Here is a 24,015-nt window from a genome sequence, read left to right on the forward strand (position 1 = left end):
GGTTAGAATGAGTGATAAACGATCTAATGTATCATTTTGTCGTTACCTGCGTCTACAGAACCCAGTGTTAGTGTGAGAGAGACCGAGAGATGAAACCAGCTGTGCGAAGTGATGCCGATGTGGGTCCCACCGATTACAATGACGCCTCTAGAACTACCAGACTGGCTTGCCTGGCCGGAGCCTCTGGAGATGGCTGCTGCCTAAACGATCGGCCTCGAGATTATCAGTGACACATTTATATTAGGCTAGATAAAAGCACGTGGTTGTACCTTCCACTGGTGCGAACCCATAACCAGCAGGCTCCTGGACTTATGAAAGCTGAGGATAGTCAATCAAACGGAGGGTCTTCACTTCGACACAAGAAGGGAGACGAGCACTCTTCGGAAGGTTCCGCAATACTTTAGGAAATTCTTCAGGCTTGATTTTCCCCTGTCTCTACATCAGGGCCGGAAGTAGTGACCGAGCGGTTCTAGGCGCTTCAGTCCGAAACCGCGCAACTACTACGGTGGCAGGTTCGAATCCTGCCTCGGGTATGGATGTGTGTGATGTCCTTAGGTCAGTTAGGTTTAAGTAGTTCTAACTTCTAGAGGACTGGGATCTCAGATGTTAAGTCATATAGTGCTCCGAGCCATTCCACATCACAGGAGATGGGGAAGAGAGATCCTAGTCTATAAACACTTTACTTATTTGAAGAGGCAGTTCCCTGGGCATCACTCATAGGTGCGTAGAACTTGTGGCAGTCGATTTCCGAACAGAGATGTAGAATTTCGCACTTTCGCATCTCACCTCTGTGCAGTTCGCACTGACAAAACTAAGTCTCTCGTAGAATATGAATTTTTTGTTCGGTCTCTCTGTACCATCTTCTTGATGCCTATTCTCAAAGACATGTAACTACTGAAGGTCAGTGTGGTTTCTTCGGATTTCTCTTTCTCCGAAGATTATGTGAACTAGCCGAGTCCAATATAGGTGCCCCTTACCACATGAAATATAGGTACCTCCATTTTCGGCGTTGACCTTAACACCATTTTGTGTTGACCGCTCGGGACGCTTAAATATGCGAGAAACGAGCTAAGTGTTATGATCCAGTTTCTGAGTTATCAGGAGGAGTAGCAAATGGACACCCACCTGAGGAGAGATTCCCTGGGCGTCGCTTCATCAGGTGTTTGAGCGGCTCAGTAGGCTTGAAGTGGGCAATCAACACCGAGTTCTGCACCGGCAGCTCACCAACTGCACTGTTCGCCAGCTGCACCAGACAATCTCTCTTAAACAGATGCGGAGAAACGAGACACTTGACGGGTAACACTGGACGAAATTGGACATGTCTTGCAAGCTTTAGTTAAATAAGTTGCATCACAACATTATTTCGAACTGTAGGAACTGAAAACGCGGATTTTCGTTTTGAATATCCGCTTCCCTGGCTAACTCAGCCGAAGCACTCTTACGCGGTGGTGCGTGACTCGGGGACGCCAGTTCCGCTTCTGGTACTGGAAGAAATTCTTACTACAGTTTGATGGGCGAGAAGGCGAGATGTGATGAAGTTACGGATCAGCGTAGAGCGAATGTCGAAAGTTGAATTTCAGACTTATCCGTTGAGAAGGAATGTGACAATGTTGACAGTGCTTCATCTCGCCGACGGAGGAGTTAAGCACTGTGGTCACCTTGCTGTTATTCGGGACGAGTAGGTGATGCAGAACTCGGCGCCCGTTGGTGAGCTATTCGAACGGAGAACATATGTCCTGGCACTGTGTTTCATCCTTTCCGTTCCCTTTATCACCGTAATTATCGTTGTCAGCAACAACAGAAAGGCAACATTGCGTTTTCAAACGCCCATCACATACGCACTTCAGACTAAGGAGTTATATTTTCGATAGAAACGAATAAAAAAAAGTCGATTGAACCGCTAGTGGACAACCAAACCAAGAAAATCAGGCTGCTATTGCCGGCCGCGGTGGTCTCGCGGTTCTAGGCACGCAGTCCGGAATCGTGCGACTGCTACGGTTGCAAGTTCGAATCCTGCCTCGGGCATGGATTTGTGTGATGTCCTTAGGTTAGTTAGGTTTAAGTACTTCTAAGTTCTAGGGGACTAATGACCACAGCAGTTGAGTCCCATAGTGCTCAGAGCTATTTGAACCAGGCAGCTATTAGTTCTTTTCTCCTTTTGAATGTCTGCCACATCCTCCGTGCTCACTTGATCTAGGAGGGTTATTCGGAAAGTAAGGTCCGGTTGGTCGCGAATTCGAAACCACAGTGAAAATCAAAAACGTCTTATTTGCAACAGTTAGCTACACCTTCCAGTTACTTCTCTACATAGTCGCCACTCCGTTTCGGACATTCCCAATACCGTCGTCATAGAAGGCAGTTACCTGTGCTTTCTGTCAACGCTCCACTCTGGTCTTTTTTTTCTGTGGCAAATAGTTGTCCTTATAGCCAGCGGTTCATGTGAGGCGAGATGAAAATCAGAGGGAGCCAAGAACGGGCTGTATGGTGGATGAGAGTACGCTGCAGTGTGCGTCCGAGAATATTGACATGAAGGAAATACATGACGGCTACGTTATGTGGAGTTGCTTTAAATCACACTAAGTTGCTCGGCAGGCTCCCACACTTGGAGGGAGACAAGGCGTCTTTACGTGTACGCTGTGCGCTCAGATCTGAAGAGATTGACGTGACGCGATCGATGGGAGTACTAGATACGCTGTCCAACACATATTTGCAAAGCTTCATCGGATTTTCACTGTGATTTCCATTACACTACCGACTGGACCTTATTTTCAGAATAACTTTCACCTAGAACTACGAGGTGCATTCAAGTTCTAAGGCCTCCGATTTTTTTTCTAATTAACTACTCACCCGAAATCGATGAAACTGGCGTTACTTCTCGACGTAATCGCCCTGCAGACGTACACATTTTTCACAACGCTGGCGCCATGATTCCATGGCAGCGGCGAGGGCTTCTTTAGGAGTCTGTTTTGATCACTGGAAAATCGCTGAGGCAATAGCAGCATGGCTGGTGAATGTGCGGCCACGGAGAGTGTCTCTCATTGTTGTAAAAAGCCAAAAGTCACTAGGAGCCAGGTCAGGTGGGTAGGGAGCATGAGGAATCACTTGAAAGTTGTTATCACGAAGAAACTATTGCATAACGTTATGTCGATGTGCCGGTGGGTTGTCTTGGTGAAACAGCACACGCGCAGCCCTTCCCGGACGTTTTTGTTGCAGTACAGGAAGGAACTTGTTCTTCAAAACATTTTCGTAGGATGCACCTGTTACCATAGTGACCTTTGGAACGCAATGGGTAAGGATTACGTCCTCGCTGTCCCAGACATGGACACCATAATTTTTTTCAGCACTGGCGGTTACCCAAATTTTTTTTGGTGGCGGTGAACCTGTGTGCTTCCCTTAAGCAGACTGGCGCTTTGTTTCTGGATTGAAAAATGGCATCCACGTCTCATCCATTGTCACAACCGACGAAAAGCAAGCCCCATTCATGCTGTCGTTGCGCGTCAACATTGCTTGGCAACATGCCACACGGGGAGCCATGTGGTCGTCCGTCAGCGTTCGTGGCATCCACCCAGATGACACTTTTCGCATTTTCAGGTCGTCATGCAGGATTGTGTGCACAGAACCCACAGAAATGCCATCTCTGGAGGCGATGTGTTCAACACTCATTCGGCGATCCCCCAAAACAATTCTCTCCACTTTCTCGATCATGCCGTCATACCGGCTTGTGCGAGCCCGAGATTGTTTCGGTTTATTGTCACACGATGTTCTGCCTTCATTAAACTGTCGCACCCACGAACGCACTTGCGACACATCCATAGCTGCATCACCACATGTCTCCTTCAACTGTCGATGAATTTCAATTGGTTTCCACCACGCAAATTCAGAAAACGAATGATTGCACGCTGTTCAAGTAAGGAAAACGTCGCCATTTTAAGTATTTAAAACAGTTCTCATTCTCGACGCTGGCGGTAAAATTCCATCTGCCGTACGGTGCTGCCATCTCTGGGACATATTGACAATGAACGCGGCCTCATTTTAAAACAATGCGCATGTTTCTGTCTCTTTCCAGTCCGGAGAAAAAGAATCGGAGGCCTTAGAACTTGAATGCACCTCGTAAAAGTTTACCATTTCTTTCGACCCTTCAGAGAATAGTGGCCAGCATGAAAATTTGGAATAATAACGAAGGAAATTAAATGCTGTATAAGTTGTTAAGCGGTACATTTGAAGAAGATTTTTCTACATGAAATCAAGACAGCTATTCGAACGGAGAACGTATGTCTGATCACAAACTCACTACATAAATTCTCGCGCATAAATGTGGACAGTGATTACTTTGGTTTGCTGCAAGTGATTTAGAGCTGGTGCTAGGCAAAACCCTGGCCCTCCACGTTGGTTTGAGTCACGGCAGTGTAACTGTATGGGTATTGTAGCAGTGCAGCAAGACCGATAGAAGTTCAGAAATGAAAGAGTGGCAGAAAGGAGCTATCATGTTGTGTCCGTACACTTGTTCGAAGTGTCAAATCATGGAGAAAATGTTTCAGACATTCATTACTAGGAGGCTCTTAGTCTTTACTCCAAGCAGACCTTCTCCCAGAAGATCGGTCAGCTAAAGCTATGAACCCATGCCATGTAATTCCTATGCACACAACTGACTAAGTCCTTGACTTGGAAGATGCTACTAAAACCTTGTTGTCCATACAGGCGCGTAAGATATACAAATGCCGTATGACGAAAGTATCTCATACACAGCCATTTAAAATAGCTATTAAAAATGGAAAAATGCCAATATTTCGAAAGAGGACAGACTTCTGCAGATGTATGCCGTTCTGTTCTGAAAGACCAGCCGTGTTTATCTCTTGCAAAACTGAAAAAAATGGTTTTTTTTTTTTGTCGACAGCACAAACGATTTTACAGAAAATTTTGCAACGTATGATCCTAAGAATGGAGCTGTGGAAAGAACATTGGTCAATACTGGGGATGTTTCATCAAGTTAATTTTTTTATTCTCCTGTGAAAAAATTTTTAATAAATGAGAAATGGTTTTGGTGATAACAATTCTATTGGTTAAACCGTTATTGCTGTATTTCTGTGCTTGTGTTGTGTCAAATAAAATTTCGTGTCTCAGTTTAGTTGCAGTTGGAACAAAAGCCTTTTTCAGAGTCTATTCCCTGGTGTGGCACTTAGAACTTTCTTATTTTGTTATTTATCTCATTACTTTTTGCAGTAGTTAGATGGGTAGCATAAATCTGAGTTTGTAGGACAACTTCTAAACTTTCTGGATACAAATAAATTATGAACAAAAGGAGATACATTGTGTTTCCATTATCCTGACAGATGTGAGATTTTCCACTTAGAACGTTTTCACTCCCACTATTCAGTGGAACATTGAACACGTGTATGAACCTGTTAAATACATGCAAACTATACTCCTAGCGTTGAAAATCAGGCTTTATAGGTCTGATTTGTGCGCGAATAAATGTCGTCAGTTACCTATTTCGCCTAATACCCTATAAATATTTAGCTTGTGCGGTGAATGCAGTGGTCCCCAGTCACGTGGTTTCATGGGCTGAAAATCTATGAGTAACTGCATCAGTTTCAACCTATCTTGTCCGCTGAAAATCATCGATAAAGAAAAAACATTTCAACAGGCAACGCAAGCGCAATGTATCCTAGATTCATGTCCTACCAAAGCAAGAACCCCACTATCCAACGAAAGAACACGACTTCTAGCATGGATCCAAATATATGTCGTTGGGGTTGGTAATACTACGAAAAGAAGCCACGAAATGAAAATACGGTATATAAAAATATAATTTACAAAAAGATTAGTTATATAATTTCGACAGGGTGATGAAGGTCAGCTTCGAGTAATAAATGCTAATATTCCTCCCTACGTTATCGCAGATTCACAAATCATAGAATTACAGATCCAATTCAAAATTTGAAATGAGTCTAAAGGGCTATTTATAAGTAAGTGGAGTTTACAGATGTAGAATGCGGACACGGATGCTGATCATCACGTATCCTGACTCAAATACAATGTGAACAAAGATACGATATTCTGCAAATAAAATCTGCAAACAAAAATTCGTTAAAATTGTACAACTTTATCTGATCTACTCTTTACTCCAATCAGTGTCTAGATAGTGTGGTATTGCATGTGATGTAATACGACAGAAGACGAAAACTGTGATTAATGGAGGTATTTTTATTTTCACATTTATGTTTTCGTTTATCTTTTCAATCTAAGGCCTCCACAAAATTATTAACCACATACTGAAATAGTGTTTTCTATTCTTCTACTACACAGTGTCGTAGGTTACCTCAAATTTGTAACAAAACGCATAATGGTAACGTCCCCTTAAAAAAATTAATGAATTACTGTGCTGATAAACCTCTTACATTATTTGATTTTCAAACAGCTGAGCAGAACTGAACATACGCAGACATTTCGCTCTTTACCTATTCTGATCAACACTAAACTGACACACAATATTTTTAGCCCAACGTATTCTGACTTTCAGTAATCCCTACAAAAGAATGGCCCTGACTAACATTGACCTATACCTTTCACAAATCACTTTCCTCACAAAAATCTTCGTTACTCGAACTACTGCAATACAGCGAGCGCCACTACTGCCAGCTAAATAAAAGATTCAAACTTCTGAAGGCACTAACTACTGATAGGCATAGTTAGCAAATGAAAGATTTTGATAGAGAACAAACAATGTATTTACCTTAATAGTGTTCAAAAGTCATAATATATATATCAGTTCATGACATCCAGTCTTACAAATGTACTGTCTCTGTTGGACACACGTCCAGATCATCCGCTCTCAAAACTCCGTCTTTTCTCTCCCCACATCCACCACTGCCTGCGGCTCACCTCCAACTGCACAACGCTACGAGCTGTTAACAGCCGACTACCCAACACTGCAATAGCAAACAACAATGCAAAGCAGCCCCAGACTGCACACAGCACAACCAGTGATTTTCATACAGAGCGCTACGTGGCGGTGGCGTTACCAATATAAGAACCTAAACAGCCTACTTACAACATGTCGTACTAAGCCACTCAGCGACTTATATCCGCACGATGATCGAGTCTGAAAACTCTGAAACACGGTGTGGGAACAAACAGTGACTGGTAACTGTAGACTTGTTTTTCCATTCGTAGAACAGCTACGTGAGACCTCAGTTTACATGATTATTCACTGAAATCACTAAACATGTCTCGTTCCTGTATTTGAACAGTTGCCGATTATCACAGAATACTTAACAGCTGTTCTGTTTAACCTTTAAATCTAAAGGGGGTGGAAGGTCTGTCCCAATAAAATGAACATTTCAATTCCAATAGGTTTATTAATTAACCAAAACAATTTCACTTAAAATTTGACAAGCGCCACCCGGGCAATATTATTTAAGAGACATTCATTAGATAAATAATTTAAACAACTCTAGTTAAGACATATTATTTAAGACTCTTTCAATTAACATTACATGTAGCCTACGATTTCCCAACAAAATTGATAGAAGCCACTGAGGCTGAATTTAACCATAACTTTAACAAACAATTCTAGTTAAGACACATTACTTTATACAGTTTCAATGAAAACTTAGCATTACATGTAAAACAACATTTGACACACAGCTTCAACTTGAACACGAGTACTTAAAACATATTTATAACTTGGTCAGTCTTACAGATCCACACCGAAATGATTCAAATGCCCATTGACTTGTTAGATTAGGGCATACAAAGTTACAACTTTGTACAACGATAAATGTGTAACAACAGAAGCAAGGCAGAAGCTTGTAAGGCCGAAGTTTAACCACAAACGGTGGAACCGACTGAGAGAGGTAATACTTAACTTCGAACCAAGACATGGTTCCGTTTGCAACCCCGTGTCGATTACGCCACCAAAATGTGAACCAAGCAAACGCTACCGAAGAGGAACCCACAAGCTCAGGCGAAGTCCACCGCCCGTAAGCCAAACTTGTAATTTAAAGGGAAGCCCTGCGCTTCGGTTGCTTGCTGCCTCAGCTCACTGAAACACCTCTTCCGACAACAAAAACTAGAAAAACCTTTCTTACCCTTAGCATTTAAGATTGACCTGTATAAAATCAAGGCTAAACAACAACTAATTTGACTAGGAAGTGCTTCCTTTAGCTGAAACAGTACTTGATAAACAAACTCTGAGAATGGGAAATGAACTGGCTCACGAGAACCGGTACTCACTACAACTTAATGACACACATCTGCGAATACATTAATATTATGCAGAAGCAGAGCACACGCTTAGTAGGAGGCCTCAAGTGAAATGAAACAAATATAACATCACAAGACTTGCAACGTCTTACTGTAGGCCTACCAAGAGCGACCGCAATCACAGTTAACTGAGCGCTCTTAGTGGTTAGCTCACGTAACTGGGTGTCTTGATGCTAGGGCGATTTTGCGAAGATGTCACACCATCACTTCGCAAGACAATAGCAGCGTGTTCCTCCAAGGAAGCAGGCACGTCCACAGCTCACGAGGTTGCCGGAGAATGCACAGCGCCGGCCACCTCCCGCCGACTCCAGTACAACCACGTGACATCTGCCGCCCGGCCTCAGGCACGCCGTCTTCGCCTCTGTCCGCCGGCCAGTCGCCGACTCGCGCACCGCAGCTTTCCGTTCTCCCAGCTTATGCCCTCTCCCCTTACTCGCTGTCCGCACTCCCTTATATCTCGAGCCGGCCCAAGCCCAAAGACAAACTCCTGCACTAGGAAATCAATCGTACTCATGTCAGAGATACTACTGGTGACAGTCCCGCCACGTCTCACTCATTAAGTGTTTTTGTAACTTTTATTGTCCCATTGCTCCACAATATACAGGGTGTATCAGAAAGGATAATCCGATTTGAATCATCACTATTATGTTATTTCAGATATGTGCGTGAACAGTGTACTATTGGAAAGAGCAAACTCTCGAGTTGTACATGGTTCCCGCTAGGTAGCAGCAGTGTGCGCCAGTTTCAGTTCTACTAAAAATTGTGCCGGGACAACAAAAAGCGTTTTGTATTCTACGTTTTGCGCAGTGCGGGTCAGTAACAACTGTTCAGCGTGACTTTTGTACTACACTACTGGCCATTAAAATTGCTACGCCAAGAAGAAATACAGATGATGAACAGGTATTCATTGCACAAATATATCATACTAAACCTGACATCTCATTATATTTTCACGCAATTTGGGTGCATAGATCCTGAGAAATCAGTACCCAGAACAACCACCTCTGGCCGTAATAACGGCCTTGATACGCGCATTGAGTCAAACAGAGCTTGGATGGCGTGTACAAGTACAGCTGCCCACGCAGCTCCAACACGATACCATAGTTCATCAAGAGTAGTGACTGGCGTATTGTGATGAGCCAGTTGCCCGACCACCATTGACCGCAGCCGTGGTCTCCGAGCTGATAGTCCATACTGCTGCAAACGTCGTCGAACTGTTCGTGCAGATGGTTGTTGTCTTGCAAACGTCTACATCTGTTGACTCGGGGATCGAGACGTGTCTGCGCGATGCGTTCCAGCCATGCGGATCTGTCATCTCGACTGGTAGTGATACGAGGTCGTTGGGATCCAGCACGGCGTTCCGTATTACCCTCCTGAACCCACCGTTCCATATTCTGCTAACAGTCATTGGATCTCGACCAACGCGAGCAGTAATGTCGCGATACGGTAAACCGCAATCGCGATAGGCCACAATCCGACCTTTATCAAAGTCGGAAACGTGATGATACGCATTTCTCCTCCTTACTCGAGGCATCACAACAACGTTTCACCAGGCAACGCCGGTCAACTGCTGTTTGTGTATGAGAAATCGGTTGGAAACTTTTCTCATGTCAGCATGTTGTAGGTGTCGCCACCGGCGCCAACCGTGTGTGAATGCTCTGAAAAGCTAATCATTTGCATATCACAGCATCTTCTTCCTGTCGTTTAAATTTCGCGTCTGTAGTACGTCATCTTCGTGGTGTAGCAATTTTAATGGCCAGTAGTGTAGGTATGATGTGGATCCTCCAGCAGCACAGAGTATTAGACAATGGCATGAACAATTTTGGGAAACAGGCTGTTTGTGTAAAGGCAAATCCGGGCCGACCCTGAGCGTCTGTCACAGACGTCGAACGCATCCGCCATAGTTTCACAAGGAGTCCGCTGAAATCCGTTCGCCGTGTACAGCTCAAGATGTCCCTGATGTCCGTCTGGAGTGTGTTTCGTCGACTTTTGAAGGTTACAAACAACAACGTGTGGAGTTCTGTAATTTCGTTCTTGGCACGCTTAGTGATTAATGACGAAGCAACTTTGCTTTTAAATTGAAAGATGAACCGTCGTAAAGTGAGAATATGGGATGTTGAAGAACCACATATTTCTTTGACGAGAACACTGTTACAGGAAGCACATATCTCGATATGCTTGATAATTTGCTTTTCCCACAGTTGAAGTCTTGATTCTAATGATGGGGCACCACCACATTGGCATCTGGAAGTGCGGGAATTTTTAAATCGAAGGATCACTGAACGATGGATCGGTCGTGCTGGACCAAATGATTCAGCTTTACATTACTGACCTCCAACGTCACCGGGCCTGACTGTGATGTTTCTTGTGAGGGTTTATAAAAGACTCTGTTTATGTACCTCCTATACGAGGTTCCCGGGTTCGACTCCCGACGGGGTCAGGTATTTTCTCTGCCTCGTGATGAATGGGTGTTGTGTGATGTCCTTATGTTAGTTAGGTTTAAGTAGTTCTAAGATCTAGGGGACTGATGACCATAGATGTTAAGTCCCATAGTGCTCAGAGCCCTCCGTTACGAACACCAATGGAATGAACTGAGACATCGCATAACAGCAGCTGCGAAAGCGGTAACTCAAGACTTGATCACTTCAGTATGGAATCAATTTGAATACCGTATTGATATATGCCATGCATCTGAAGGAGGGCATATAGAACACCTTTAAAAGGTATGAAATTTTTTTTCCCGTTCATCAAAAAACAGAATTCATTTGTATATGTTTATTAGATTCAAAAATATAGACGTGCCAAATCGGATGATTCTTTTTCATACAGCCTGTGTATGGATTATAAAAAAGGAGATTGTTGATCTGTTGTTGCGCGACCTTTGGCACAGAATGCCGACTTTTCAAATTTCAGCTGGCCGGTGTGGCCGAGCGGTTCTAGTCGCTTCAGTCTGGAACCGCGCAACCGCTACGGTCGCAGGTTCGAATCCTGTCTCGGGCATGGTTGTGTGTGATGTCGTTAGGTTAGTTAGGTTTAAGTAGTTCTAAGTTCTAGGGGACTGATGACCTCAGATATTAAGTCCCAAGGTGCTCAGAGCCATTTGAACCATTTTTTTTCAAATTTCGAACATGCTTATCTCCGTTATCTCTTAACCTTTCTTACTTCAACACTATACCTGTGATTTTATTGTCTGTGCATGCTTCAGCAAATGAGTAAGTAGATTGCAGCATGGAAAGGCAGTCGTTAGAGAACTGAGATGCACTCAAAACATTGCGCAAAATTTGAAGGTCTAAACTAGTACACTTTTGTCTCAACTGAAGCTAGTGGGGAAAAGTATTTGATGTTGCTTTGTCCGGCGAATCCAGCGATAGCTTTGGAATATCGATAGCCCCCCCCCCCCCCCACAGACAGCGCTGCTGCACACGCTGTACAATGCCAGTGGTGGGGCACTGCAAGCGGAACCAGGTCTCTCGCCGACAATCAGTCACCAGCAACCAGCTGCCTACATCAGCGCTACATGCAGCTCTCATCACAACTGTTCTGTCCCGCCTACCTTACGCCACCGATCTTGGCCGTTGCCACGCTTTGCTTATGGACTTCTCCTTTGGACTGCGATTGAGACCTGTTCTGGCAGCAATCGATGTCTTACTCGCTATTCCGTGTTCGCAATCGAACACTGTAATTCCGTTCACTCCCCCAGCGGTACTCGTCCAGTGCTTTGGTACTCTTCAAAAATGGTACAAATTGCTCTGAGCACTATGGGACTTAACTTCTGAGGTCATCAGTCCACTAGAACTTAGAACTACTTAAACCTAACTAACCTAACAACATCACACACATCCATGCCCGAGGCAGGATTCGAACATGCGACCGTAGCGGTCGCGCTGTTCCGGACTGTAGCGCCTGGGACCGCTCGGCCACTCCGGCTGGCGCTTTGGTACTGTGCTTTTACTGAGATCAATAAAGTCCGCATGCCGTGATATAGCAGATTTAGTCGCACGTAGCACATGCCCATGATCGTTTCAATTCACCAAATTTAACGACAGAGCTTTCAGACTTATCCCACATCTTGTAATGAATTGGAGCACGTATCAGAGAAGAAAACAAGTTTAATGTTAGGTGTTGTAGTTACGTTAAGAAACTGGGTGACTGCTGGTACAGAAGTGGGTGGTACTGGGAGGGCAGCAATATTGGTCATTCGGAGGTTGGAGTCAATATCTAACCTATATTGCGCACCGACAAAATACCAGCGTACGCCAAAAACTGAGAGAGAGAATCACAGCCCATCATTTAAATTGTATATGTCCTGTCTACGTTCTAAAAATATCTAAACGAAAGCCTCAAGCCACAGTTTCTTTCTGTATGCTCAGGCCAATCTAGGGAACTATTGTAGGATTTTGATACAGTTTTCGATACTAGACTGAATCACAAGGAAGATTTGTTTATATAATTTACAAATAATTCGTGCAGTCTGGCTGAAACACCGTGAACTGAAGACCCCCACCAGTGGAAAACGGTGTCATTGGCATCAAGCTGTGAACAGCAGAGCTACCACGAATCGTACTTGCGTGCAGCACCGGGCCAGCGTGAGGTGGGCGCGAGCTCACGCAGGCAGTCGGCGTGACCTACCGCTACCCAGAGGCCGGTGCGAGCTGCCTCCGACTTCCTAAATGAGCTGCGTTGCAGGTGGTATCAGATATCAAGCTGGTACGATCGTAATTCTATGCAGTGGCCTGTAAAGAGAATTATCGCTACGCCAGTCTAGTTCTCCGGTTTTAAACCGGGGTTTCCTAGGAGCAGGAATTTCACACAGCGCGAATACAACAGGGCGTTACGGATTTGAGGAGACGCAAAACCCAAATATGTTGCACATTTGTGTTTCTGATTCCCAGAAACTGAAATCACGATTTCTTTAACTATTCACTTCGCACGTGATGTCTGGCAAGAGGGTTCAAACGTAGTGTTGTTGCTTTAACCAAAGTGCTAATGAATATATTGTACAATGAACACAAATGCATGCTTTCGTGGCGACATCCATTGATAAAACATTCTCGGGTTTCAAGCCGCGTCAAGTGGTACACTGCCCATGAGCTTTCGACAGAGATCTTCTCTGGCACTATCAACGTACCTCTATGGGGAGGAGAGGTGGCGCAGCTTCAAACACCTTTCAACACCCGACCCGTCACTTATCTGGTTTTGGCGTGTGTTCGCCCCAGCTAACTGACTAACAGATCAACAGAGAGTGCAAAACTGCCGCAATACCGGATAACGCAAAGAAAGTAATAATGCCCTGTGACTCCTGATTGAACTGCGGTGACAGCGTTGACATTAATTGATTCAGAATTGATCCCTTTTTAATTAAAAAGGGGTGAACATTGATGTTATATTCAGCTATTGAATACCAGATGCAAATGTTGAACATAAAATTAATTAAGAAAGTGATTTGGGATTTCAACTACATGATTGAATCAGATGCAGTCGACTAGCACAAATTTATTTTAACTCACGACCTTTAATCATCGCATTACATGACTCTCTTAACAGGTAGTGTGAATAAATTGCGTTTACGTGGAGTAAACCGCGATAAATCAAAATTAATTCCTATCGACTGACCCAGGCATAATGCAAAGCGCGAGAAGAATTCTACAATACACGGCCCATGAAACCTTCGTGGAAACTTTGCCAGTGTGATCCAACAAATTAATCAGTGGCCTAACTTAAGCTGGAGCGGGCGCAATATCACCAAATTCAGCGTGGTGGGGCGGCGTTGTTGTGCGATCGTCGGCGGGCCTTGTAGTGCTGCAAGGCTGCACTCGTCTATTCCCTCCTAGCTACCTTGTTCAGTACATAGCTGAACCAAAACTTTCTGTCTCCAAGTTCAATCGTTCTGTTTGCTAAGTCATAAACTGCAGAGATGCTCACTCTCTCTCAGGCAAGCTGAGCAAAGAACGCCACATGCGCACTCTAGGCATGCTGGGAACGGAAGACCTCTACGGAGACTTCTGCCAGTCTGCTCTTCGCCTCAGTTTCCCCGCCATCAAAATCACTTACACCAATTGCAGCGCAAGTCGCGTTAATTATGTGTCGCTTCCCAGTGCCGACTATTGCCTGCTCTGGAAAGTGAACAAATTCCCACAAAATTTCCCTTCCTCTCAACTTCTGCTATTTAGCTCCTCCCAGGCCACCCATCAGGGTTAGCATCTACATAAAACACCAAAATTTCCGACATTCTGACTCCCAGGAGAGTACTTCAAATTCCTGGGTCCTATGTTCCCATCGGAGGCCGGCGAATTTCATTCTGTCGCTGCTCACCTGATTTACTTCAGACCCTGCAGACCGTGAATTCAGCGTCAAGTTGCCGTAGTCACGAACACGCATATTTTGACCTCTGTCGACCTTCCCAACGTAGCTTTGCGCGGCTTTCTCACATTTTTCACTGAAAACGGGACATTTATCAACAAGCGTACAATTTCTCTGTATGCTTCCCGGTACACCAGCATGGGGTCACCCACCCCCTCACTGTCACTCATCTTAAGGCAACTGGAGGCAGCGCCCCGTTTCCGCTTTCTCAAGAGTTTGAGCTGCCCTAAGCTGCCTATTGTCACTTCCCTTCACTGCTCCCCAGCCGCGCGCCGCCACCCAGCTGCGGTCAACTCTGAATACTTCCCTGGGATAAACTAGCCTCTAGTAAATCGACGCGTTACCACGAAGTTTTCATGTTGCATGAATTACTTTAAAACCGTCACCCAACATTAATTATTCCAATACGTCCGTATTATACCCTCTACAAGATGCATTGTGCCTTGTCAGTTAATTTTGTTCAGCCCTACTGTTCGCTCAACGTGACTTCGGTGATCTTTAATGACTTCATCTAAGGGGCATAGTTCTTGATATCTTACAACCTGGGGAGCTGCGCATTAAGAAAGCAAACTTATTGAGCTCTCTAGCCTTGCTACTACTCTGCCGTTATGGGAAGACGGTCCCATCATTTGCCATCATTAGCTGTCCCATCGATATTACAGTGACCAGAAGAACATGTCACCGTGCCACTTTCGCCCTGCTGCGGGAGAGGATGCACTTCACCAGAAAACAGCCAGACACAAATGGCCATCAGCTTCTGGCCATTCATCTACTACTGAATTCATCTGAAGGTCTCCCTATCAATTCTTACCCCCTTACCCCTCTCCCTACCCCCCCCCCCCTCCCCCGCTACACACACACACTCAATTCTCTCTACTCTCTAACAGTAAACTGAAGATTATTTGACATTCCAGTATGTTCCGTATCAAACGAGCCCTTAATTTAGTCTGGTTGTACTACAAATTTCTTTCCTACCCAACTCTATTGTGTATGTCCTTGTAAGATACGCGATCTATCGCTGTAGTATTCGGCATTCTTCTGTACCATCACATTTTAAAAGCTTCTATTCTCTTCTTTTCTGAACTGCTCTTCGTCCATGTTTCACTTTCGTAAAAGGCTTTTGTCCAGACAAATGCCATAAGAAAATATTTCCTAACACTTGAGTTAATATTGAATGTAAACAGGGTCCTGTTGTTCAAACATGGTTTTCATACTGTAGTCACTTTGCATTTCATATCCTCTCCACTTCGATCATAATCAGTTATTTTGCTACCTAAACAGCAAAATCAACTGCTACCTCTAGTGTCTAATTTCCTAATCGAATCCCGTGAGCATATCCAGATTCAATCAGACTACATACCATTACCTTGTATTGCTTTAGTTCATGTTCGTGTTATAACGTCTGTTCATTCCGCTCAACTGCTCTTCGAAGGCATTTTCAGTCTGCGACGGGATTATAATATCATTGGAAAACATTAAATTTTTTATTTTGTAAATAGGCTGTTTAGGCTGTTCTTATGTTGGTAACGCCACGTAGCACTCTATATGAAAATCACTGACTGCGCTGTGTGAAGTCTGTGGCTGGTTTGCATTGTTGGAATATTAGCTACTGTAGTGTTGCGCAGTTGGCTGTCAACAGCGCGTAGCGTTGCGCAGTTGGAGGTGAGCCGCCAGCAGTGGTGGATGTGGGGAAGTGAGATGCCGGATTTTTGAGAGCGGATGATCTGGACGTGTGTCCATCAGAAACAGTACATTTGTAAGAATGGAAGTCGTGAACTGCTATATATATTATGACTTTTGAACACTATTAAGGTAAATACATTGTTTGTTCTCTATCAAAATCTTTCATTTGCTAACTATGCCTATCAGTAGTAAGTGTCTTCAGTAGTTTGAATCTTTTATTTAGCTGGCAGTAGTGGCGCTCGCTTTATTGAAGTAGTTTTTTTTAGTAACGAAGATTTTTGTGAGGTAAGTGATTTGGGAAACGTATAGGTTAATTTAGTCAGAGCCATTCTTTTGTAGGAATTGTTGAAAGTCAGATTGCGTTGCGCTAAAAAATATGGTGTGTCAGTTTAGTGTTGATCAGAATAGGTAAAGAGCGAAATGTCTGAGTACGTTCAGTTTTGCTCAGCTGTTTGAAAATAAAAAATCGTAGAGGTTTTCCAGGACTGTAATTTATAAATTTTTCTAAGGAGATCTTTCAATTTCTTCTCTCTGTATTTTGATCCCTTCTCCAATACTTATTTGCTTTGCTTTTCTCTTTGATCTATGTACAGACAACAGATTGAATAACATTGGAGATACAACCCTGCATGACTCCCTTCTCCGATGCTTCCCTTTCGTTACCTTCGCCACTTATAACTGTAGTCTGATTTCTGTACGAGTTGTAAGAACCCTCTCGCTCCCTATACGCACGTTTGCCTTCCGTTATACTATGTTATAAGAAGTTATGTCAGTATCGCCTTGCGTTTACCTGAATTTCTCCGGAACCGAAACCGATTTCACTCGAGATCGTGTTGTGCCAGTTTTTCCATTCTTCTATAAATAATTCATGTCCATCTTTCCCAGCCGTGATTTATTAAGCCGGTAGTTTGGTAACATTCACACCTATCAGCACCTGCTCTCTTTGTAATTGGAATTATTACATTCTTCTTCAAGTCTGAGGGAGTTTCGCCTGTGTCGTAGGCCTACATCTATTTGTCAAGGCTGGCTCTCCCAAGGATATCAGTAGCTCTGAGCGAATGTCGCCTGGATCAAGAGGCTTGTTTTTCGATTTAGGTCTTTCAGTGTTGTGTGAAATTCTTTTCGGATTGTCATATCTGCCATCTCATCTTCATCTTCCGGGTGATCAAAAAGTCAGTATAAATTTGAAAACTTAATATACCATGGAATAATGTAGATGGAGAAGTAAAAATTGAAACTCATGCTTGGAGTGGGATGGGGTTTCATTAGAAAAAAAAAAGCTAAAAAAACAAAGTTCATAAAATGTCCGACGGATGGCGCTGGACAGCAAAACTGCTTCCGCGATGGGTGAGAGGTACGCCGATATGTTACAGAATCGCATATCCCCAGCCTGGCTGATAAACACCTGCTGCAACGTACGATGTTTATGCAGGATGGCGCTCCACCCCATATTGCTAGACGTGTGAAAGATCTCTTGCGAGCGTCGTTTGGTGATGATCGTGTGCTCAGCCGCCACTTTCGTCATGCCTGGCCTTCCAGGTCCCCAGACCTCAGTCCGTGCGATTATTGGCTTTGGGGTTACCTGAAGTCGCAAGTGTATCGTGATCGACCGACATCTCTAGGGATGCTGAAAGACAACATCCGACGCCAGTGCCTCACCATAACTCCAGGCATGCTTTACAGTGGTGTTCACAACATTATTCCTCGACTGCAGCTATTGTTGAGGAATAATGACGGACATATTGATCATTTCCTGTAAAAAACACCATCTTTGCTTTGTCTTACTTTGTTATGGTAATTATTGCTATTCTGATCAGATGGCCTGCTGGTGTGGCCGTGCTGTTCTAGGCGCTTCAGTCTGGAACCGCGTGACCACTACGGTCGCAGGTTCGAATCCTGCCTCGGGCATGGATGTGTGTGATGTCCTTAGGTTAGTTAGGTTTAATTAGTTCTAAGTTCTAGGGGACTGATGACCACAGATGTTAAGTCCCATATTGCTCAGAGCCATTTGAACAGATGAAGCGCCATCTGTCGGACATTTTTGTATTTTTTTGGTTCTAATAAAACCCCATGTCATTCCACTCATGCGTGTAAATTTGTACTTCTCTATCTACATTATTCCGTGATTTATTCAGTTTTCAAATTTAAACTGACTTTTTGACCACTCGGTACTTCCTCTTCCTTTTCTGTAATATTGCCTTCAAATTCATTTCTTTTGTATAACCCCTCTTTATATTTCTTCCATCTTCGTTGAACTTTCTCATCTTTGGCTTCCAGTGCTTTAGCTGGGTAGAAACGGTTGGGAAAGGTATGCCCACAAAAATTTATCCCAGACTAGGTCTATGTAAATTTAATTGCAATTAACAATCATGAAATTCGTTGAGCGCAAGGAACGTCATTTTTCCCACGACTAATCTACAGCAACACTAGAGTGACACTAATGAATGAGGTTCTTCAGTATTGTACGGTATGGAAATGACTACGTTGAAGGTGAGTTTCCACAAATATTTTAACTAAAGAACTGCTTAGAGTTGGTTTCCTCTCTGAACTCATCGTTGTATAAGTATTTTCATTTCCGTCAGAGCTATTTTCGAAAGTATGAAAAAATGTCCGCAGCTCGTAGTCTCGCGGTAGCGGTCTCCTTTCCGAGCACGCAGTCCCGGATTCGATTCCCGGCGGGGTCAGGGATTTTTCCTGCCTCGAGATGACTGGGTGTTGTGTCGTCTTCATCATCATCATTCATCCCCAGTGCGGTCGGAGGATGTCAATGACAAACCACCTCCACTAGGACATTGCCTAGTAAAAAGGCGCGGGTCTCCCGCGTCGCTCCCCTACGCTCGGTAAAGAAGTGTGGGACTCATCATCATCATGAAAAAATGGGAGGGTGCGCTTTATCTCAAGGTGGCAAGTTTCTTGAGGGTAGGCGACTGCTTGGAGGACGAACGCCGCCGCATTGGAGGGGCGCCTCGACAGGAAACTGGACGGTGTAACCGGATACTGGCGAATCAGGGCGGGCGCCCGCGGGTGGTCGGGTGGCTCCCTGTGTCGCTGGCTGCCGCGCCCGTACAAAGGGCGGCATAACGAGCGAACGCATTCTTTTTATGTTCTTTTTTCGCGGGTGGCGCTGCGCGGCGCGGCGCGTGCCGGAAGCTGCGGGTCTGGTAGGCCGCAGCGGCCACCGCCCACGGCGCCACGGGCAGATATCCGTTACCCGGCCGCGGTGTCCGTTACCTCTCCTCTTACCGACGCCGGCGCCAGCTTTTTGTGCGGCGCACCACGCCGCGTATAAAGAAACTATTATGACGGCCGGCGGCGCGGCCGCAGGGCTTATCCGCGCCTCTATCTGACTAATGTAGCCCGCGTGTCCTTCCGGATGAGCGACCGCAGCATCTCGCCGTCTGTCTGGCCCTCTGCCGCAGCGGCGCCCCCGCCGCCTACGCAGTCAGCGGCCCACGCAGCAGGAGTCGACTGTGTACAACGTGCGTTCAACATTTCCGCCTGTGCGTAATCTGCATGGGTAGGAGGTGGACATGGTTTTCCGATAGATAGACCGGGCGCTAAAACGCAGTGGCCATAATTCCATCCATAATTCGTAAGCTAACGAAAAGGAACTGAGTGTGCATTCCACAGCTTGTAACGCAACAGATGCTGCGCAGTATTGTAGACAACTTCATCGCCTACGCGCTGTATTACGTAGTTAATCTGATGGGTTTATTTTGACTATATTTTTGTTTAGCATAAACTACAAAGTCCTTTGTGTCTCGTTAATTGTTACATACAGGGTGGTCCATTGAACGTGACCTGGTCAATATATCTCACGAAATAAGCCCTAAACGAAAAAACTACAAAAAACGAAACTTATCTAGCTTGAAGGGGGAAACCAGATGGCGCTGTGGTTGGCCCTCTAGATGGCGCTGCCATAGATCAAACGGATATTAACTGGGTTTTTTAAAAAATAGGAACTCCCATTTTTATTACGTATTTGTGTAGTACGTAAAGAAATATGAATGTTTTAGTTGGACCACTTTTTTCGCTTTGTGACAGACAGCGCTGTAATGGTCACAAACATATGGCTCACTATTTTAAGGAACACTTGGTAACAGGTAGGTTTTTTAAATTAAAATACAGAACGTAGCTACGTTTGAACATTTTATTTCGGTTGTCCCAATGTGATACATGTACCTTTGTGAACATTAATGCAATAAATCCTCAAAATGATGTCCGTTAACCTCAATGCATCTTGCAATACGTGTAACGACATTCCTTTCAACAGCGAGTAGTTCGCCTTCCGTAATGTTCGCACATGCATTGACAATGCGCTGACGCATGTTGTCAGGCGTTGGCTGTGGATCACGATGACAAATATCCTTCAACTTTCCCCACAGAAAGAAATCCGGTGAACGTGCTTCGACGACCAATCCACCTGTCATGAACTAAGCTATTCAATACCGCTTCAACCCCACACTAGCTATGTGCCGGACATCCATCATGTTGGAAGCACACGCCATTCTGTCATGCAGTGAAACATCTTGTCGTAACATCGGTAGAACATGACGTAGGAAATCAGCATACATTGCACCATTTAGATTGCCATCGATAAAATGGGGGCCAATTATCCTTCCTCCCATAATGCCGCACCATACATTAACTCGCGAAGGTCGCTGATGTTCCACTTGCCGCAGCAATCGTGGATTTTCCGTTGCCCGATAGTGCATATTATGCCCGTTTGCGTTACCGCTGTTGATGAACTTTTTCGCTAAATAAACGACTGCAAAAGAATCTGTCATCATCCCGTAGTTTCTCTTGTGCCCAGTGGCAGAACTGTACACGGCGTGTCGTGTCGTCGCCATGCAATTCCTGGTGCATAGAAATATGGTACTGGTGCAATCGATGTTGATGTAGTGTTCTCAGCACCGACGTTTTTGAGATTCCCGATTCTCGCTTAATTTGTTTGCTACTGATGTGCGGATTAGCCGCAACAGTAGCTAAAACACCTACTTGGGCATCATCATTTATTGCAGGTCGTGGTTGGCGTTTCACATGTGGAGGAACACTTCCTGTTTCCTTAAATACCGTAACTATCCGGCGAACGGTCCGGACACTTGGATGATGTCGTCCAGGATACCGAGCAGCATACATAGCACACGCCCGTTGGGTATTTTGATCACAATAGCCATGCATCAACACGATATCGACCTTTTCCGCAATTGGTAAACGGTCCATTCTAACACGGGTAATGTATCACGAAGCAAGTACCGTCCGCACTGGCGGAATGTCACGTGATACAACGTACTTATGCCGCGCGGGATTAGCCGAGCGGTCGTGTGCGCTGCACTCATCGACTGTGCGGCTGGTCCCGGCGGAGGTTAGAGCCCTCCCTCGGGCATGGGTGTGTGTGTTTGTACTTAGGATACTTTAAGTTAAGTAGTGTGTAAGCTTAGGGATTGATGACCTTAGCAGATTTCACACACACACACATACACACTCAACGTACTTATGCGTTTTCTGACTATTAGAGCGCCACCCATCACAAAGCGGAAAAAGTGGTCCAACTAAAACATTCATTTTTCTTTACGTACTACAGGAATATGTAATAAAAACGGGGTTCCTGTTTTAAAAAACGCAGTTGATATCCGTTTGACCTATGGCAGCACCGTCTAGCATGCCAACCATAGCTCCATCTTGTTTGCCCCTTCAAGCTAGACAAGTTGCGTTCTTTGTAATTTTTTCGTTTGATGATTATTTCGTGAGATATTTGGCCCGGTCACTGTCAATGGACCACCCTGTATATGTCGCAGAGATCTGGCTAGAGTTGATTTCACAAGTTCATCACGTCGCCGGACACGTTACTCGGGTGCTCGACAGCAATCCACCTCCACAACGAACTTGAAGCTATACCACATCTCCCATGGCGATTATAATTTTGCTTGGTCAGCCTCGAGGGAAGTTCACTGTCGTGGAATGAGTTGACCCGTTTTCTTAAGTGACCCAGCTTTGTAAACTAAGTTACACTGAGGTGACAGATGTCTTGCGATACATCCTAATATAGTGCTCGACCTCCTTTTACAGAGCGCAGTAGAGAAACTAGACGTTAGCATGGACTCAACCAGTAGTTGGAAGTCCCCTGCAGAAATATTGATCCATGCTGTCTCTATAGTCGTCCATATCTGAGAGAGTGTTGCCTCTGTAGGATTTTGTGAACAAAAAGACTCTCGATTGTTTCCCATGAATGTTCGACGCGATTCGTGTCTGGCGACCTAGGTGTCCAAATCATTTGCTCATAGTGTCCGGAATGTTCTTCAAACCATTCATGAATAATTGTGTCCCGGTGTCAATTTCATCGTTGTTTGCGAACATGGAGTCCTTGAATGGCTACAAATGGTCTCTAAGCAGCCGAACGTAACCATTCCCAGTCGATGAACGGTTCAGTTTGACTAGAGGATACATTCTAATCAATATAAACAAGCCCACACCATTACAGAGCCAGCCGGTCGAAGTGGCCGTGCGGTTCTAGGCCCTACAGTTTGGAACTGCGGGACCGCTACGGTCGCAGGTTAGAATCCTGCCTCGGGCATGGATGTGTGTGATGTCCTTAGGTTAGTTAGGTTTAAGTAGATCTAAGTTCTAGGGGATTGACGACCTCAGCTGTTAAAACAGCCATTTGTAAAACAGTAAATATCAGCCACATAGCAGTCAATAATTGCAATACAAATTTTTGTATTTTAATAGTTGACAATAAAATACACAGTAAATTTCTTGATGGCATTAGATTTATTTCGAAATTTTGACATCTGACCATATCTTCAGATCGGTAAAAAAATAAATAAATAAATAACTGCCTTACATAAGTATTGTTATTCTGTCAAGTATCTGTTTCCAGTTTGAAGAAACTTTGTCAAACATTTGGGATTAATCTTCTTTTGAAAATCTCAAAATTTCCCCTTATAATTCTATGTGGAAGCAAAAAGTATGGTATCTCCCGCCGATCCACTATACAGGATGAAGAAATATTCGCGCACTCGGACTTCGCAGCGCAATTCCTCACATACTGGCAATACGAAAATGTCTCTCACAAAATTTTGTCCTGCGCAATTTTCGGGCAGTATATGGACGTTAAAGATTGGCAGTCGGGCAACACTGTAATCACATGTACGGTAACTGCATAGCAGTAACGCCGCGCAGTTGGTGCAGTGGATAGCGTTTTGGGTTAGCATACAGGAAGTCGAGTGTTCGATTCTGGGTCGTCCATTATTTATTTTTGTTTGCTAAAGTAGTCTGTATAGTACCGGTGCTGGCGTTTTAACCGTCACACAGCGATTGCAATGGGTCTTCAATAACCCTGGGTTCGATGTTGGGCGGTGGTGGGGTGGGTGGATTGCTGTGTCCTGTTGTGGGTTTGTGACGCACTGAGGCTACGGTGAGACGAAGCTTCTCCGTCGTTTCTAGGTCCCCAGTTCAATACACACAATACACACACACAGTGGGTCTTCCACAAAACATTTGCAGTTACGCAGTTACACAGAAATGGAATTACAATTATTTTCATTGGTCAGCTTTTAAAGAAACCTTTTGTGTGTCGTGGACGCTAACTGTTTTGCACCACTACATCTACTAGATTCCAAACTTGTTTGGTGTGTATCCTCCCCCAGAGCTCCCATTGATTTGCCACATTCAGGTGTATTACAATCCGTCCGGGCCTTATGTCAC

This window comes from Schistocerca gregaria, chromosome 1 (assembly GCF_023897955.1).
Source record: "Schistocerca gregaria isolate iqSchGreg1 chromosome 1, iqSchGreg1.2, whole genome shotgun sequence".
NCBI classification, from domain to species: Eukaryota; Metazoa; Arthropoda; class Insecta; order Orthoptera; family Acrididae; genus Schistocerca; species Schistocerca gregaria.